Raw genomic sequence first — 21,265 nt, 5'->3', positions numbered from 1 at the left:
TTGGAATTTACTAATTTATTGTCGCGTATCATTATCCAGTAATTAAATTATATATTGGTATGCATTACCATAGTCATTACTTCTTCAAATCTAAATATTGTTAAGTCTCTTCATTTTGAAACTTCAGCAACTTCTAATTCTTTATTAACATTTTAGAGATGCCATTGGGTTACCATCATAATGGCAATAGGTTTCCCTCACTACACATATCAGCTTTTGGACGTTTACACCAACCGAAGTTTGCTTTTTTGCAGTGCTTTATTGCAATATATCAATATTTTATTATTGGTGTATAACAATAATTTATTCCACTATCTTAATGATTTTAATGCCACCAAATTTAACCATGATATCAGCTTCAACTTGAAATTGCTTATACCATGGCGGATTTGACAGTAAACATTTCAAACACTGATTTTCTATATGCTCCCATGATGTTATACTGTATAGATTAATATTTCTGCTCCCTACATTACCTAGAGAAGCACATTTGCTTTGTATTCATGAACAGGAGGACCAGATGAAAGATTAATATTTCTGCTCCATACATTACATAGGGAAGCACATTTGCTTTGCATTCATGAACAGGAGGACCAGATGAAAGCCCCCCCCCATAATTTTCAATAAAATTGTGTAAGCCTGCTATTGCAGTTTGTTTTTGATGGTCCGTCCATTTGAAATGCTTTTCAAAAATTATCCACAGGTATTTATACTAGGACACATAATAAGTTTTAGAATCCCTCAAATACCACATGTGACTACTACTTTTAGGGCCAAAAACTAGCATTTTAGTTTTATCCATCTTTATTTGTTAGGTTATTTTGCTAAACATATTTATGGAAAGCATTTAGTTTCCTTTGCAAAACAATCTGTGTTCTGGCCATAATCACCAAATCGTTGCATGCAGGAAACACAGGTCATGGTGTCCTCCTACCTTTGGTGAGATTAATAGGGATTGTGCAGCCTGGATGGAAGGGTGACCAAAAATAATAGGAAATAAAGTTGAGGCTAGCATGCATCTCTGTCGCAAACCTTCATACATCTTTACCTCATCAGATAGGGTGCCCGCATAATCTACTTCAACTCTGGTCCAGTTAAAAGGATGTAATTCTTTTAGTATAGAAAGTTCGGAAGGGGCATAGCCAGTACTACCAATTTTTGCCATAACAGTTTACAATTTACATGGTAAAATGTGCTCTAAAACAGCAGAGCAACAGAAATAAATTGTCTATTAGTCTATCAATTTTTTCGTCCATTACTGAAAGACTGAAACAATGGTCAATAGTCAATTGGCCATCACTGAAGCTACCCTGTTCTACTGGTAGTAAGTTATTGTCCTCAATCCAGTCTCTTAATGCTTGCTTTCGCATACACTGTTCCCCAATATCTATTAAACTGATCAAACTATTATTTTTTATAGTAATGTTGGATCATCCTTTTTTGGAGACCAGCTTAATCACTGTTCCTTTTCATCTATCAAGGAACCCATTCAGTAATCCATCTAAATGTCAGTGCAACCATTTGAGCCAATATATATTTGTTTTAATAGTAGGTGCTGAGAGATTATCTGAACCTGAGAGTCCAGTCAGATTTAGGGAGCTAATAGTGTGCGCTGTTATGTCTAAGATAAACACATTTACAACTGATGGATCACTTTTATACTCTGGTGGGTGTCCAGTCAGAGATTTAGACCTGTAGACTTTATCTAGGAATGATTTCCTTGATTCTTCTGGAATTATGCAGGAGAGTGTTGGTTGATTCTTTAATGTACCATACTGCACTCATTTCTAAACCTCCCTGCTTTCATTTGAATTGATGGCTTCTGATATTTGATTCAAGCACTTCTTGTAGAGCTCTGACTTCTTACTTTGTGAGAAATTGATATATTTACTTGACAATTGCTTATATTTCACCCATTCCCTTGTATTCTTTGTTCTATTTGAATGGGCCTCCATCGCCTTAACTAACTTTCACGGTTTTTGGCACTGCTCTTACAACCATCCACTCTTATTAACATGTTTTTATTACAGATTTTAATGCTTCATAACAAATTTCTTCATCTCCACCTTTAGACATGAAACAAACCTTCTTTATTGTTTCTGTGTGCAATTGAGTTGCTGCAGATCTGCCTGGCTTTGCTAATCTTTATGTGGTTCTGATATTGAGACAGTAAGTGTAAATGTTTTTATCTAATCCACTTGGAAGACATCATCAAAGTCTATTATGGCTTGCATGTTTAATGTTTAAGTTCAATTTTTCATTAGTGGCTGGCTTTTGAATCCTAAAGTCCGAGACCAATCCAAAGAACTATGCTGATGTGAAAATACAGTTGAATAGGCATTGCTTATATCCATTTCAAAAGGTCCTTGTTGCTGCCATACTATTTAGCCCTATAATTCCCAGTGATATAGGAAGACTCAAACCATTCCTGGCATGCATGAATGTTGAACTGTTTGAAAAGTTTGCATCAGGAATTTAATTAACTGCCAATAAATCTTCATACATGATATTGGTGCTTTTTGGATTTAAACACAAATTAAAGTCCCCTGATATAAAAACCACAGCTTTCGAACCGGTGCATATTATCACCTGTGACCATATTATATTCTAAAAAGTGTGGTTCAACATTATGCTCTTGAGGAAGACCTTGATCCCAGCGAGCTGACTTATTTGAAATAACTGGGAATATATTCAGTTGATCTTTGGATTAAAGTGCTCTGACATAAAACCCACAGCATTTGAACAGGTGCATAATATCACCTAAGATGTTTTCAAATTTATTACGGATTTGTTCTCCTTCCAATTTGAACACCAGCACAAAATAAACCCGTGACCACATTATATTCAGAACCATGTGGTTCAACATTATGTTCTTCAGTAACAGTAACTTATTTGATGAAACAGTGCTTATATTCAGCCACAGGGAAGAAGATAAACCTGGTTCCAATGGATCTGGGTCTGATTTTGCTGAGAACTGAAAAGTGAGGCACCTTGTAAATTTGAGGGTAATGTTCTTTCAGATCTTGCTGACGTTCACATTGTGAAGTCTCTTGCTGATTTACCTCTTTAAAAGTGCTTTTTAACATAGGGCTTGTAGTATAACATTTTAAGGAATGGCTAACCATTCCAAAATGGTTTGCAACTGTTAAATAGGCCTTCTGAGGTGTACTGGAAAATTACCAATTTCTTATCTAGCAAAGTCTTTTTGCAATTTCAGAACTTAAAATTGAGTGCACAAAGTATTCACTAATTGAAAATAGGTGCAAAAAGAGCAAAGAGCAAGTACAAAGTTATGCCAACTTGAAACAGATGTTAGCCTGCGACAAGGCATAACAGGTCACCCAAAATGCATTGAGCTCTTTTACAATGGCAGTACTGTATGCTATGTTGAGGTGGATGCACATCCTCGGAGTTCAGCAGATGACAGAGGAGGAGGAGAAGCGGTAGGAGTTTTAGCAGAGTGTGCCTTTGTTTAAACAAGTAAAAGAGGTGTACAGTAGGTACATAAGGTGAATTTAAGTTACATTTCTGAGTTGCCTGTTTTAGACAGGTCCATCAATCTTAGTGTGGCTATTCCTACATAACTTTCAGGTTTTACAGAGCCTTCACCCCCTTGCATGTGGGAGTTGCTGGTGGAATATACAAAATGTGCTTTGTCTAGAGTATTCTGGAACTTTCGGATGCTATGCTAGAAAATATTTTAGTCCTTGCACCCCAGTTGAATTAAAAGCCACAAAGGTGGCATGTTATTGTGTTGCCAAATTTCCAAACATAATTGGATGTGTGGCTGTAATACATACTCTCATTTGCACACCTTTTGGAATTGAGCACATTTATAGGAGACAGTTCATGTTCCGTATGACCATGGAATCTTGCTTCCATCAAGAATGGCTAGAGAGGAGGTCCATTCATGCATAAGCAACCTAGAGCTGTCATTAAAAAGACATTTGTTTTACACAAAGGGAAGCTTTGATGTCTTCATAAGTCTGGTGGTGCATTGGAATTTTACCCTACAGCATCTTGTAAAAGTGTTTGCCACAAGTGCAGTGTTAAACAATATTGCATTTAGTAAAGGCATGCTTTATAAAATAGTATTAGATGATTTAGACCATGGGTACTCGCAAACATTTTCCCAGGGGCCAAAAAGTTTGATTTGTGATGGGCTGCATTAATGCCAGGGCAGTGGCAGTCGGGGAGGGTGGCTGCGGTGATTGGTGGCAAGATAGGTGCATGAGAAGCAAAGGAGATACATCTAGTCGCTGAAATAAATAATGGGAAACCAGAAAGCCTGGAATTAATCCTGGCTTATCCACTTTTCTAAATTGTGTGAGCCTAGGCAATTGTTTAATATCACTTCCCCTCCTTTTTCTGCATTATCACATATGAGAGGACCTCGAATTACATGATTTCATGGTGTGCGCTGCTTCTAACCTGCTTCTATGTTTCATTTGCTGCTTCCAACCTGCTTCTATGTTTCATTTAATAAACTATAATGTTGTTCATGTATGATAGGAACCCAGCCACCCATAAAGTGCACATACCAAGTGACTTGTCTCTTTAATTTACTACTGGTGCTGTTATCAGGGTAAGGGGAAGAATTAATGTTTCCAAATTTATGTTTGAAAACTATCACTTTTAAATGAATACATCTCAATGCACTGCTAAAATAAATTGTTCTAAGGTGAAAAGGTTCTGCATGTTAACTCAATACACTTTTTTTTAATTTTGAAGAGACTCTCTTAGTTTATGAAACTTATGTTGCAAGATGTCTTTAAAAATTAAGGTGTTTCTAAAGTTAAGTGCAGGAGTCCCTAGTTATTTCCTTTCTTTTAAGTTTGAAATAAATGAGTGTGTGTCTATTTAATATTTGTATTGTTAGTGTGGAGTCGAGCAAACAGCTGCTCAGTGCTCCTGTTGGCCAGGGGGCTGCATGTAAAGGTCAGAGGGGCCACATGAGGTCTGCGGGCAGTACTTTGAGTATCCATTATTTAGACTATGAGGATGAAAATTTGGTTAGACCTCCACCCTTACCCTTCAAGGCCCCTGTCCCTCCCCTACCCCAACAGCATGCTTCCAGACCTGCCAAAGTTCATTAATGTTCAATTAATTATACATTTAATTTTGAGGTGAATTAAAAAATAAAAAAACGTTTATTTTAGTATTTTTTCATGTATTAAAATACAACAAATTTGTTACTTATATTTTGTTCACAATAATACATAATTGCCATTTTCTGTGGCTCCATATTCAGATATTAACAATATATACTTATTTATGCCTAAAAACTCTCTAAGAGTTTTTTTCTACTGCATGTGATGTTAAATTGGATTTTCCCTGCACACTTTGACTCCTAGTTGGTCTTTTAAGGCAATGCTTAGAGGTAACAGAAAAATAACTATAAGCTCCTTCTTCACTTTCCTTATGTGCAATATTGGAAATATTACACATATTCTGTGTTTGTATTTCTTCCAGGTAAGTGTCATTTGTGCCCCATTTCTGATACATCACTTCTCAGACATACTATTTCAAGTTTTATATTAGTGGTAAGTCTGTACATTGTACTTTTGAAGATGCCAACTTTTCAATAAACTGGCCTAAAACGTGTTGACTGATATCATTACATCTTTGTCTATGCTTGTTTTCCTGTGGGTGTGCCGTTATCGTTTGACATAGATACCTCACCACCTGAGTTATATCTCATGCACCAGAACTTAATATGTTATTATGCTCAGGCATGTATTTTGCATTTCATTAATCCTTCAACTGAATTTACAAATAGTCCTATGCTGCGTAATTTGAACTATTAGCAATGATGTTTCTAGAGCATGAAACTGATATGCAGTTGCAGTACCAACTGAAATGATTTCTACTAATGCAGTATCTGCTTGCCTAGAGGCGATCAGTCTGAGTACCGACTGTTGTCTACATCTAAATGTAGCATTTGTAAAGTGGATTCAGTGATGACAATAGTAGCGGTAACAATGGATGTTCAACGGATTCGTGGGCCACATGAGGTCTGCGGGCCGTACTTTGAGTATCCACTGAGTACTTGTATTTACTGAGGGGCTTTGCTTGCCTAAATTAGCCACCCCTTTTTCTTCTGTAGCAGAGCAGTATTCTTAACTCACACAAGAGTGGTAATTTTTACTTGGAGTTTGTAGAAGTTGAAGTTCGACCAAGATGGTGGTTCTTTCAGAGGGACTTACTTGAATGTCTCTGTTAACAAAGTGACACATTTAAAGCTATAAACATAGAAATGTGTTCTGTTGTTACTTTATGTTTTTCCTTGCAAATAAAATATATGTTGGATACGCTCAACCTCACACCCTTAGAATTTATTTAGTCTTATTCCCCCTCCAAATGTGGTAGATCTTCCTTAGAGGAAAGACTAGGGGTACAGGTGGGTATCTTCTGCCTTTCTCTGCTATATTGTGAAAAATATCAACTGTGCAAAAATGAAAGCTCATTCTCACCAGGTGATCCTTCCAGGAATTTGGTCCTCACTCACCACAATTTCCTTGATCCAATCTCTCCCTTTCACAGCTCTAGTTCAAGCATGGGGCTACCCTGCTGTCCAATCTCCTTTAGGTGAGAAAAAGCAATGTGGTGTACGGTTGGTCCAAACAATGATAAGAATTTGCTTCCCTTTTCACTTGTCTATGTGCTGGCCAGGTATGAAAAATCGGTTTACGCCTTCCTCAGTACCCACAGCACACCTTACTGCTGCACATATTCTTTCATGGGAATGATCACAAAATTACTCACCACTTTGAGTTATTCTACTGTGGCTAGGAGCATTGCTTCTGAGGTCAGCCATGACCAAGATGCTAGGTCTAATAGGAGAGCAACATACCACTATTCCAGTCCCAAGAGGCCAGAGTATGGTGTTTGCTGAAAACCTGGAGAAGGTGAAGAAGAAGGAGGCACAAGAGCAGTGGTTGTGGGAGGAGGTGATGCCATGAAAAAAGGATATAAATATGCCTAAAGACAAAATTCCTATTTCTTTTGTGAATATGTGATATCTGGTTCATTTCTCAATGGCGCTGAATTCCAATGCTGTCTGCACCATTAAACCACCTCCTGGCTTAACGCTTCTATTTTCATTAGAAAAGATCCTGGTTTATTGTTAGAATGGCAGTCAATGTGAGTCAGACTATGAATCGACCCATTCCATACCCCAGGTTATGTAAGTGGAGCGACTTTCACTCATCAGGACATAATTCCTGTCCCAGGATGTGTATGTGAAGAGAATTGGCCCGCATGCAGGACATCTAGAAATAAAGAGATAAAATAACTCTAATTAATTAATTTAGCACAGAATTTCCAACCAAAGTAATTAATGAGGCAGATCCCTTTGGGATAAGAGGGCGGGAACAGGGAATAGACTAAACACAGCTTCGGACACATTTACTCCTATTATACTATGCAAGGTCAGATTAGTTGTTTGTGAGACAGGAATGTTGTGATGATTGTGTGGTTCTGTGTGACTTCCAATGCAGGAACATTGGGAAATTTCTTAAAGTGGAAGGTTGGATAGAATTGTTTGGGATATCTTGAAAGAAAGTGTTTTGTACATGCCCTCTGCTAGTAAACAACTGCTTTAACTTCCTGCTGTCATCTAATTATTTAGAGATTATTATTATTTAAACATTGGTGATGTTTTTCGGACTTTCCCCGAGTCCACCACCAGGCATCACCTACAAAATGCCAAATATTGGGCACGAGGGGAGAGTGAAATCGAACTATATGACAAATGATGGTATTGGTGCTGTACTGTACACTTCAACTCAAAAGCACAAAATAACTGCACATGATGAAAAATACTGGGGGGGGTGGGGACGAACAAAAGCTGTCCTGGAATGTTTGCTTGTGCTCAACACAACACCACCATGAGCATCAGAAATGGCAATGTGCATCAATGAGCCCGCATAGCATAATGTTGAGCATGCCAATTTGCAATACCTGGACACTATATGCCCAATGCAATTGTAGTGTTGGATGCATATGCAGATACATGCATTGGGTGCAATTATGAGGTAATTGTGGCTAATTGCATTCAGTGTGCTGACATAGACAAGAGTGTTGCAGGATGAAATTACCAGAAGTCTGACACAACGTTGGTTGAAACCATGAAAAAGGCAGAGTGCATATTTGCATTTCGGGTCTTCAGGATTATAGCCTCACAGGGTATTTGGTTCATGTGGTAAACGTATTTCTGAGGTGTGATCTTCCGTCCATCATTTGGCTACGTGTGCTGAAGGCAGATTGAGCTGTCATCACCTGCAATCTGCACCTGTAATCCCACAGCTGTTAGGTGACTTGTTCACAAATTTTGTAAGGAATTTTAAAGATCGATGAAGATTAATTGGCTGAGCATCAACTTTTGCAAAAATTGAGTTCTTGCTGTGCTGCTCCCTGCATATACACCAGCTACTTTCCAGACCAACACGATACTTCCATTGATTATGTGCTTATACTGATCATCCTTAAAGGCAACACCTTGTAAATCTTTTTTAATTCTCTTCATTAGCTATTCCTTGCGTGTAGGTAGTGGTAGGTGTGTTATCTTCTTGCCTTAGGCCTCTTCGCTGTACAAAGCCTTTATAAGCTATGGCCACTTGACCACCATTGCACATTATATCATCAACTCTCCCCTGAATTTCGTAGTTTCAAAATTAAAGTCAATGGGACTTTTGATCACCACACCAACAACATTTCTCTTTTTTTATTACATCATACATTTATGGGTCTGCCCTTGAAAATAGGCTCCATTCCCTCCCCATATTCACAAAATAAACCTTTCCACAGAGTTAGGTGTAGAGCAAATTCAATAGCCAGTAATACAAAACATATAACATATAATGATTGCACATTACCATAGAATAATTTCCTTTAGTGACTTGATATGTAATGTCATTTGTATTACTGTCTATTGAATTTTGTCGGCACTTAACTCCTTTGAAAACAATTTTCTATATCCTGACATCTGTCAACGTCTTTTGCATTGTTTATAGATAGTGCAAAACCAAGTTGCAAGTATTCGGACCCAGTGGTATGTGTTGTCAATTGACCACCATTAGAGCGTGTGTCAGATACAGGGACCAGGTTAGTCCAATTGAAAAATTCCCTTCTATGTCTGGCTCAGAGTTCAATTCTTAGGAGAGGAGGCTATAAGGAGGAGGCTCATTGTAATGGATGGTCATCGTAATAGTGCAAAAAGCAGGTCGGGCACCGCAACCTGCTGTCTCTGTAGCATCAATAGCCCATTGGGCATTGTGGACAGTCTTTGCTGCATGCTTGTATTGGCGGCGGTCACAGGCTGCCATTGCTGTAGCCTGAAGTGCAGGTCACACTTTGTTGCTCATTGTTGACAGTCCGCCAGCGTGACAAGCAGGTCTTTCCCAGAACTTGGCAGAAACAGACCCGTTCACGATTGCGAGGAGCCCAAACCTCAGAATGTTCACTGTTTCACTTAGGAGGAACTCTCCCTAATGTCAGCCAACAGTTCAGAACCTGGGGAACACCTCTTGGAGATCAGGACATACCAACAGAAGCCAGAGACAGAGCTCAGGCAGGTGGTTGGGTGCAGGTCCAGTTCCAATAGGTCAGCTGAGCATGTGCAGGGAGGTCTTTGTAGCTTGTAGTGTCCCTGTAGCTCACACAGGAGGTCAGACAACTGACCCTTAAAGTCAATGTGGTTAGCGTGGGATAAAGAAAAGCAGGTCCAATCTTTCCTCTCAGACAGCAAGACAGGTTTTCAAGCAGCTGGGCAGTCTTCTAGCAGCAGGGCAGTCCTTCTTCTGAATCTTCCACAGGTCCAGGAGTGTTCTGATGAGTTGCTCTGGAGGTCCAACGTTTATACATGCTGCCAGTATTCATGTGTGGGAACTCCCTGTCCTACCCCCATATCTCATTCTGGAAAGTTATTCTCCTTCCCTGATCTAGGTTCCAAGCTATCTGTGGATAACAGACAGGGCAGGCCTGGTATCAGGTTCATTTAGGTGTGCAGGAAGCAAATCCCTCCTCCGTCATCTTGCAAAGATGGCCCATCCTGTCTATATCTTAGTCCCATCTATGTCACAGTATAGAAGTAATACACATAAACCGATCACAGCCATTCACAGTCATATGACCCAGGCATTAGCACAGATGGTTGGGACAATGCTAACTTTCTGAAAGTGACATTTTCAAAATTGTGGCTTAACATTCGATGCACAACTAAAGAGGAATTTGAATTATAATTCATCTGAGTAAAACAGGATATCTTAATCTGTTCCAAATCCAAAGTTAGCACTAATTAAATGTAATAAGGTAATCCACTGTTCTTCAATGGGAGAGATAGGCCTTGCAACAGGGAACAAAGACTTTATGTATTTTTCATTACCAGAACATGTAAAACTTAAGTGATCATGCCGTACGTTCTTAGACAAAGTGCCCCCTACCCTATGAGCCTTTATGGCCTACCTTATGGGTGACTGATAAGTATTAAAAGGTAATGTTTGGGCCTGGTAAAATGTTCATTATGCCAAGTCAAAATGGCAGTTTAGAACCCCACCACAGGCTGCAGGTCAGGCCTGAGATGTGTTTTAAAGTGCTCCTTAACTGGGTGGCACAATGAGTGCTGCAAGCCCACTAGTAGCATTTCATGTACAAGCTCTGGGTACATGTGGTACCATATACTAGGCACTTACAATGAAATGTAATGTGCCAATAGGGAGTTGCCCAATTTGACTATATTTGAAGGAGAGAGCACATGCACTGTGGCTCTGGTTAACAGTCATAAAGTGCACAGAGTCCTAAAACCATCAAAAAATGAATTCAGCAATCCAGAGGTATTAAGGCAAAAACTGTAGGTAAATACCACATCAAAGATGTTAGGTCTAACAGTCTCACAAAATCCACCCTCACAAATGTTTTACACTATTTAGCCAAGTGACCAAAATCCATTTACCATGAACATAATTTTAAAAAACTGCATTTGGAGTGTAGCATCCTTGCAAATAAAAACTCCCGGTATTAAGCTTCTAAGTCAATCCATTGGCTTTTTAAGGCATACATTCCTAAAAGCCCCTTCTCAACCACTAACAATTAACTCATACAATTTGTCAAAAACATTTCTGTTTGTGCACTGGCAAGGGAAATTAATAGACACATCTAGTAAACATGTCAGATGCAAAATAGGAGACAAATACATGTTAGACATTTTAAAATGTATCCATACGATCAATATAATTTTCAAGTATTTCTCTTCTTGCTTTAACTTAGAGCCACACAGTTTTGATTAGTTTTATTCATGTAACATAATATGATTTATATTTATCAAGTTAGTTGAGTAAGTTACTTATATGATAGGTGATGAGTTATACCTCAAATTATTGTCCCTGTTTAAGTATTACACAGACTTGGATCACAAACATTATTGTTTTACTACTTGTCAACCATGCACGATTCAGTGCCAAAAGCCCACAATATGGTTTTCTGCAATAGTGACCAAAAATTAATGTGCAGATTCCCTCAATATATATATATATATAACCTATCCAAGAAAAACTAAGTTTTCACTTCACATACATTTACATGTAAAGGTTACTATCATCCATATGTATTCATCTTTCTTTCAAAGTCGCCTTAGTTGTCTATGTTTTAGTGATGGTAAAGGAGATATTGTTTCCATGAAGTTCTAGGACTTCAGTACATTTATACTCTGTCTGCACCGAATTTGCATCCAAAATTTGGACGCAAATTCGGCGCAAACCTAAGACCATGTTTATACTTTGACACCTGACCCGCGAATGCCAAAATTCCGCCGTGTGCGTTGTTTCCTGGATGCCTGAAACCGCCTTGCGTTAATGACATGCAAAGTAGGAGTTCCCATCCCAAAAATGACTTAAACACTCGTGCGTCATATATTAATCCTACCGCGCAAAAATCCCGCACGCCTGGGAGGTGGAAAATGGCGCACAGCCCGATTTGCGTTAAAAAATATCGCCTGGGTCAGGGCAGGCATTAAAATGGGGCAAACACACCAGTACTTAAGGAAAACACACACAAGCAACATCAGAGCTCCAAAAGGAGGACATGGAGGTGCTATTCATCCAGCATGCACAAAGACGCAGAGCACAGGACCAACACCAGCAGCTTCCACAACACCAACAGGGACCCCATAGGCAACGCAGAAGGCAGGAGAGGATATTCCGGACCAGGACACCCCTTCTGGGCATGAGGGAACATGACATCATCCAGAGGTACAGACTAAATTGGCAAGCCATACAGCAGCTGCTGCACAACATTAAGCCCCAGTTGGCACCCAGCTTGCAGACACCCCACATCATTCCACCAGAGACCAAGCTGCTAGCTGTCCTCCACATGTTGGCAAGTGGATCTTTTCAAACCACTGGTGCCCTGGTTGCTGGGATCTCACAGCCCTCATTCTCTGCCTTCCTACCCAAGGTACTGGATGCCATCATCTTCCTCACACCCTGCCACATCAGCTTTCCCAACACACAGCAGAAGCAGCAGGAGACCAAACAGGGCTTCTACCAAATCAACGCCTTCCCACAAGTGCTTGGTGCCATTGACTGCACACATGTATGGATTGTGCCACCTGCTGCAACCAAGCATCTATACCGCAACAGGAAGCACACACACTCCATCAATGTGCAGGCCATTGTGGATCACCAGGGATTGATCACCAACATCGTGGCAAAGTATCCTGGGAGTGTACATGATTCATTCATCTTCCGCCACTGCACCATCAATCAACACTTCCAGGATGGACGATATGGAAATGGCCTACTTGTTGCTAAGTACAGAAACCTACTTATAACACACAGCACAGCAACCCTGTAGGACACACAACACATACACCACTACATGGACACATGGCCAGGCAGACACTGAGGTTGTGACACTGCTAGTCATGTTTGATATCCTGACCCAATGGGATACACACCTAGGGACAAATGACAGATGCAAATAACCACAGATGCCACTCCAGAGACACAAAGGACCAATTTAGAACCACACAGTGACAATGACATGGCCTTAACTAGCAGTACAACTTGGAAGATAAATCTTCCAAAATCACATCAATATCACTCAATCACATACCCTTCCAACGAATACGTACTGTGTAAGGGGGGTAATGTGTTTCGCTGAAGGTCAAACACCATGAGACTGATAGCATGATGATAATGACTCTAATGAATGGGGCATGGAATCATTGAGGCTGTACCAACATCTCACATCCTTCCTGGTCTGACAATGCCCGCTACCAATAAGCAAGTGGACTGTGCTAAGAACACATATTGATGTGACAATATTGCAAAGTGCACATTGCTACACCTACGGATTGACACAATTACACATATACACAGCAGGTGTACAGGCATATGGACCTACTGACAATTAAACCTTCACCCCCAGAGCCAAGTTAGCCAGCTTACCTAGAGCAGGTTCAGTAGTGTAGGTACACATTTGAACAGGAGCCAACTTGGTGAGTGCACAAAAATAGGTTTGCATAGAACTTGTCACACATGGGATATTTGTGCATTGTCAATTGTAAACACTTCAGTGCTGCCAACTTATGGACATGTGTTGTACATTGTCAGCTAGCCAAATCAAAGGCCCTCGCTGTTTTTTAACACATTCTATTGCATATATTGAATTGGATGGCATGTTCAGGCCATATTGATGCAACCGTGTTACCACCACTGTGGAACTGATTCTGTGTGTGGAAGTATCATGTCACCTCCAGTTAAGACACATGGACACTTCTTTCACATGACAAAATGCATGGGAGTACACAATGTACTGCAAGTGTACAAAAATACCGCTGACATCCGGTCAATCAGCCAAACACCAGTTCAGATAATGAAACAACCCAATGCTGATGGTACATCCTATAAGCCTAGGATTCCACACAAAAACACAAACACAGATGAGTCACAGACAACACAAGATAACAACTGCCATGCAAAGTGATAATCATGGTGCAACTCCATCAAAGATTTTCACTCATTTTCTCTTTCAGCTGATCAGGGGTATGGGATCTAGCCATGGATCATGACCCCATTTGCAAACCCAAGCACTGCAGCAGAGCGTGCCTATATCATCGGAGGACACGCACCATACTAGAGAGGACTTTTGGCATCCTGAAGTCAAGATTCAGGTGCCTCGACATCACCGGAGGCAGCCTCTTATATTCACCGGCAATGGTCTGCAAGATCATTCTGACCTTTGCCATCCTGCACAATATATGTGTAAGGAGGAACATTCCCCTCTATGAACCAGACCCACAAATGAAGAGGAGGAAGAGGAGGATGCTGTCCATCAACATGAGGGGGACCATCACCACTTTCTTATCATATGTCATTAAACACCCAATCTAATCACTAAACCAAGGTCTGGGTAATTATTTATGCATCACATGATCCCTAGGAACCACAATCAGAGTTTGGCCTCAGGGAGCAGTGCAGTAATACAGGTGAGGATACTGAAAACGCCACATCACATTTGTTGGGTATGAATATACACCCAACTGCACACACAGTGTAAATGACATATATCGTGTTCATTTCACATTTGAAGGGCAATATCAAGGTAGCACACCTATGGCACACATCCATGTTGGCAACATGGTTCATCGCAGCATATGGCACACAACTAAGACACCATCAATCACAAGTAAAAAACCTGCTTCATACATGAGGCAATGGATTTGCAATTGCATTGGTAACAGGAATGTATGACCACACCCTTGACAGCAGTAAGTGTGACATCAGCTAGCTCTGCAAGGAGCATGTGTGACAAGAAGTCCAGGTAAGCTGCAAATGGATAGCACGAGTGCCCCAAGTATGACAAGCATTGCTCATAAGACATGCCCTGTGCATGCCATCCCAGGTTATAAGTTCTGTCAAAAGCATTTATTCAGTCTCTCCTCCCTTCTTTAGGTGGCCCTGTATCTGGACTATTTGTACCCTGATAATCCTCCATCTACACACACCCAGACTCACATTCTGACTCGAGTGTGCTTCCCTCTTTAGTATGGCATGCCATAGTCCTAGGTCATCTGACTGCATGGACTGCAGGTCTAAAGATGCACTGCCCTGGTAGTCTGTAGGACCTGTAATCACCTGTCCATTGCTTCCCGTGTGAAAGGTACTGTTGGTCCTTTGAACTGGATTCACACCTACAGGACTTGTGAGAGACTGAAGCTGCACACACCTGTGAGCACTTCCATGCAGACCAGCCATTTGAACCTGCACTGCCATTGCTGCTGCCTGGAACTGCTTAGAAGCTGCCATTTTATGTATATCCTTGTTGTGCATTGCTGTATAAACCACTTGTGAAACACAGCCCTTGGTTTATTGTGTAACGTTGCAGCCAACAGCACAAATCCAGTTTTCATTTTTCACAGTGTTGTTCAGGCTTTTCCCAGTCTGAGTATGCTCACTGTGCATTTGCCTTGTTCATCTTAGTTCCTGACAGAGTGTGCATCCTATTAGCCTGATTGATTCCTGTCTTGGTGTTACCATAGAGGTTCCCTGTGGCTCCATTTCTCTCATAGTTGCTTTCCATGCCCTCACTTTCCTCCTGGGGTAATGTGTCTGGTAGGTCTACGATAAATCCACAAATATATTGTATAGTGTAATCAGTTTATATATGATATCAAGGTCGGTGACATGTATTCAAATAGCCTAATCCCGGCCCTATCCCTTGCCTGTGTTTTGTGTATGCATGAATGACAAACAGTGACAGTGAACTATGGCTGTATGCATCGATTTGGTATGGTGCCTACAGCACAACAAACAACGTTTGCTAATGTGCATGAAAGGACAAAACATATTTGTGTCCTGATGGTCCACACACACATTCACATTGGCTGCAATCCAATGATGGTGTTTGCGTGGTGACTAGCTGTGAAATTAATCAGCACAGAGGCACTGATGTTCCCTGTTGCAATGGGAATTTTCAATACCACCCTGTGTACAAATGTTGTGATGAAAGCTGCTGGGTTCTATTTACTGATCCATTATGTTTGTGAGCACACCAAGGTTGCCCTGTTGTCAGCCTCATAAAACGTGTGCAGTGCCTTAGCTGGACTATCCCCATGTGTGTTGTTGATTCCTCTTTGGCTTTCGGTCAATTCTGCTTTGAAGGATACTGTGTTAATGAAGGGAATGGATCCACAGACTCATGAGTAGACATGCACTTAACAGTGACAACATGGAGGACAATAATGACACAGGGTACACATGAAAATATGTGAAAACATGTAGCTTGGTCTGCTGGTCCTCGACTTCCACACGAGAAACATAGGTCATTTATATGACTCAAACTGTGGAGTGACATTAAATTTTTGTATTGTTTTCAGACTCTGTGTCACAAACACTGTACCTACATAGCATTTTCAAATGACTGACTCATGGCTAGTATACAAACAAGTGACCAGGATGTGGTATCCAACATTCCTGTACATGTGATGGCTTACTCATTGCCATTATCAACCATCCTCTATCTATCCTGTGCATAGTTTGTCATGGGAGATGTACTGTCCTAAAAGTCAGTGCAGTTCACACAGCATTAGATGCTACGTGTATGAAAAACTCATATCATGACTCATATCTACACTGAATAGTCTCTGATGGTTATCCACATTTACAACACATGCAAACAAGCACATTAACTAAAGCACGTCTTGTGACGTTCACACAGAGGCCAACAAAAATGGAAATAGCCAATTCACAGACATTAACACACAGGCAATGAGTTAATGTATTGAGTTGTGTAGCCTTGCTATCCTCTATTGACGCACAACCTGCTCAAACTGGGTAATACTAATTTTTATTCAAAAAGTTTGGGTATCTATTGCGTCAATAAAGACTGCTCATCCGGTACAACAATATGAGTATCATGGTCCGCAGTAGTGTGGTCTGCCACATGTGCCCAAACACTGGAACACACAATGCCTATCTCTGTACAGTTACAGCTTTCATGTACTTTAAAAATGAGAGAAATTACACAAACACAGTAAAAGACATATTTTGATGCAAACACATAAAAAAAAGACGCATATGCATCAATAATCGCTACATATGCGTTGAAAAATTCCTACACTGTACCCCATGAAATTGGTTACCAATTAAAAATAATTTGAACTATGAATGAGGGGCAATTTTTATGCATTTGCGTCAAAAATATTTGACGCACAGACTGTAAGCGTCATAACATTTTTACGCATCATAATAAAAACACACTGCATTTGAGGCAGGAAGTGATGTAATAGGATATCCTGTTTACAGAAATGGTACAGTGGGTGTACTTTCACTTTGCAGCCTGTGATTTTTCTAGACTGTGTGGCTGTGCTGAGAGTTTTGTCTGTCCAAATTGTGCTTTTGTCTCCTGTGTGCCATCCTATTTGTCATCTATTTTATTTGTCATTTTCTCAGTTTTTCATTGTAAGTGTGCATTTGTCATATTTGGTGTCTAATTTTGGCTTTGTATTGTTGGGAGTGTGTAGTGGGTATTGTTAGTTTGGGGATAGTTGGGCTGTTTGTGGGTTACTTTACTTTCATTTTCCTCCCTCCTTTCCCTTAATTTTCCTCTGTACCCTTTACTATTACTATAAGTTCTGTCATGTTGGGTAGGCCACGTCTGTGGAGAATGGGTGAGGAGGAGCTGGGGGCATTCATTTTGCTGGTGTGCCACTTCCTTCCCCTGATGATTGAAGCAGGTTGCAGGGTGATACTGGGGTATCACACCGAGGCGAGGAGGCTCAGTTGGTCCAAAGTGCTGTACCATCTGCATAGAATTTTCAACACACCACGCAATGACCACCAACTCAAGCACCTCTGGGCTGACCTTGTTGCCAGAGAGCAAGATCTGCTGGACCACCTGGGTGTTGTGATTAGTGGCCCGGTTGGTGAGTACAATTCAGAGTAATGTGCACATTGAAATGCTCTGTAGTGACAGTAGCAGATTTGTTGATATGCTGCAGGCAATGTTTTTGGACATGTGGAATGCAAGTTAAACATACAGTGGCCTTGAGTTATACAATACTTGCTACACATTACTGTCATTTGTTGACGCAACAGCTGCACAAACTTACAAAATACAACTTGATCTTGTAAATTAGTGCTGCTTTCACGTCAATAGATGATGGTAATGCTCAAACATATGTTTTATCCATGGTCTGTGAGTGTACCAGGAAAGAAATGTATCTCACAAGCTAGAGCAAGGAATTAATGTGGTCCCCAATTATTTGGAATACATCTGAAATGTATTCCGGGCCATGTGTGCAAAGTTCTTCCTAACCTCAGGTAATATCTTTAGCTGATAGTTTGACTTGGTTTGTGCCGCAATTAACTTAGAAATGGATGCCAAATTTATGCACATGGGTTCATATCTAAGGGCCAGATGTATCATCACGGCCCTTTGAGATTCGGTAATAGCGATTTTTAAGAAATCGCTATTACCAACTCGCAAAGTGCCATGTATCACATTTGCGATTCGGTAATAGCAATTTCTTAAAAATCGCAAATGCTATTACTAAATCGCAAATTGCGATACCGGCCCCATTCGCAGCTATGGGCCTGTTGGCCCATAGCTGCGAATTTTTGGCATTTCTAAAATTGCGATTTCTGAACCAGAAATCGCAATTTTGGAAATGCAAAAGGCTAGGGTGCTGGGGGCCTAAGGCCCCCTCTGCTGCACCCCAAAATCATTTTTAGCAACATGTAAGGTACACACATGCCAAAAGGGCATGTGTGCTTTACATGTTCAATTTAAAAATGCAGTTTAACTGCATTTTTAAATTTTGCACCAGGTTACCACCTGGTTGCAGATCATGGTATTTTGCATGTGCAAAATGCCATTCTGCGAAAAAATCACAATTTGCAATTTTTTGCAGCATTGCCTTGCGACCTGGATTTTGCGAATCGCAAATTGTGATTCGCAAAATCCAGGTCACAATGCTAGAAATCGCAATTTTAGAAATTTCTACTTTGTGGTCTGCGAATGCCTTTCATGCATTGCAGACCACTATTTTGCACTCGCAAAAGGCCGAATTTACCGGTTCGCACCATTTGCGAGTGCAAAATATTTTCATACATCTGGCCCTAAATGATTGGTGCTACTTTCCATAGCTGTAGCGTAAAACATGAAGCAAATGCTTCAAATTGAGGGATAAAAAATATCCCTGGCCCTCTGTTCATTGTTCCTGTGTGTTTTAAATTGGTCTTTGGCACAATAGCTGGAACAGAGCTGATGCATTTGCCATCTGTATTACTTTATAGCCATGCACTTCTCATAAGTTATTGGGTTATCATGGGAGACCTGAAGTTGGTGAATACATGGACACAATGTATTACTTGCATGATGTTGTGCAAGGGACCCCTGACCAATTCCATCATACATATAAAGTCTCCAAATACTTACCTACTTTATGTTTGGTACACCCCTGTTGATCTCATGCAGCATATGTACAATAGCTACCGTCCCAGTATGAAGGCTGTCACAGACATGGGTGTATGCTAAGATCAGAAGACCAGCATTCCTGTGACTGCTGCCATTCCCAAGGTACATACATATTGAAACCTACATCATCATGATTGACACAGTAGGACATTTGCTAAACCATGTTTCAATAATGGGACAGTGTCAGTTTGCTGTATACCCGCTGAGCTCCCAACTTGGCTAATGTAAGATGATGAATGGTGCTGACTGTGAATTCCAATACCCGATATGGGTACACAGGGCAATGAGTGACACATTTAAGGTGCAATGACTACACCTGTGCCCATGCATTATGTCATGGTCACCAAAATATGCACTGTCAGCATATGTTTCTTTGTTGTATTGATTTAGATAAATGGGCAATCCATGTTTAGCGTCAGATTGTCTTCAAGTAACGCACAGGATCCCTGCTGTTATGGTGTCATAGGGGGCATATGCAGCTCAGGGTACACTGTAAATGTAGCATATGCAACCTACACACAACACAGGCCCACATGTAAGGGACCATAGAAAGCATAATAAATCATGAGCTTAACTCAACCCACATGAGCATCACACAGTAACTGATTGTCCCTTGATGCACAAGCCACAATACCTGAGTGACTGGTATTGCAGTGCACCAGGAATGTGGCTTTGCATGTCTCTCATAATAACAAATGATGAAATGGAGTATACTCTATAACTGAGTCTGCAACCAATTGAGGAATCATGTTTGTCACCACATGATAGTTAGGGCCACTGCATGTGTGCATATGTGTGTGTATCACCCACTGGAGTGACAGGGTCTATACATGTTTACAGTGGTATGTATGTTGGAGTATCATCATGCCTGTGTGACTGGACTTTCAGATATAACGTCACACACAGTAATTTTACTTTAAAGTGTACAGTGCATAGACATTGAGCACATTTCACCCATCCATGCTTTACAGGTGGACCTGCCCCTTACACAATTGGAGAAGTGGCTCGACTTGCGGACCCAGACATATCCAGTAAGTGTTGATATTTCAGTTCTGTGTTGTATTTGCAGCTGTTGTGTGATTGACTCCTGTGTGTTGGACACATAGCAAGGTATGATGTGCTGGCACATGATCTGATATGTGATGTGATTGGAGTTTGACTTATTTTTCCATATTTGAGTTGGACAATCAGTGGCGTAGAGTCATATTTTGGGATTGTAGTGGAGCCCTGTAGGCATGGCCACGTGAGTAGGGTGACATTTGTTGTTACATTTCTTGTGATGACAAATTTGGAGAAGACCATTTTCATGATTTAGTCAGCAAGTCATACCCTGAATCACACAGAGTAGGGATGCCAAAGTATTACTCACAGACTTGAGCCTCCCTGTTCACTAATGAACATGTTAGACTGTATGTTTTACTTCTCAAGCATCTAGCTCCACATGTTGTGCTACGGTTATGTGGCACTTGAGTACAATGTCATAGGCAGCTCATGCCCAGATGGGTGCTTGCATCTATGTGCTTGTTGTAAGACAGGTATTGGTGGTATCAAATGATGTTGACAATTGTTCGCAATTAGGAACATAAATGTTGATGGGATTGTCCAATGTTTGTGTCTTTCCTAGTTTGGACACCCTCCTTACCTGCGGTGGACTGACTAAACCCATGGACAGCTGTCCAAAGCTTCCTGGCTGTATTTGATGTTTGAAATTATGTGTTGCTTGTCCATCCCCCCTGAGGCACAGGCTTAGGGTTATGAAATATGTGTACCTAGGTGTGAGGATCCAAGT

The sequence above is a fragment of the Pleurodeles waltl genome, chromosome 8 (genome assembly GCF_031143425.1).
Source record: "Pleurodeles waltl isolate 20211129_DDA chromosome 8, aPleWal1.hap1.20221129, whole genome shotgun sequence".
Classification (NCBI taxonomy): domain Eukaryota; kingdom Metazoa; phylum Chordata; class Amphibia; order Caudata; family Salamandridae; genus Pleurodeles; species Pleurodeles waltl.
The sequence above is the reverse complement of the archived record's forward strand: the minus strand, read 5'-3'. Positions refer to the sequence as shown.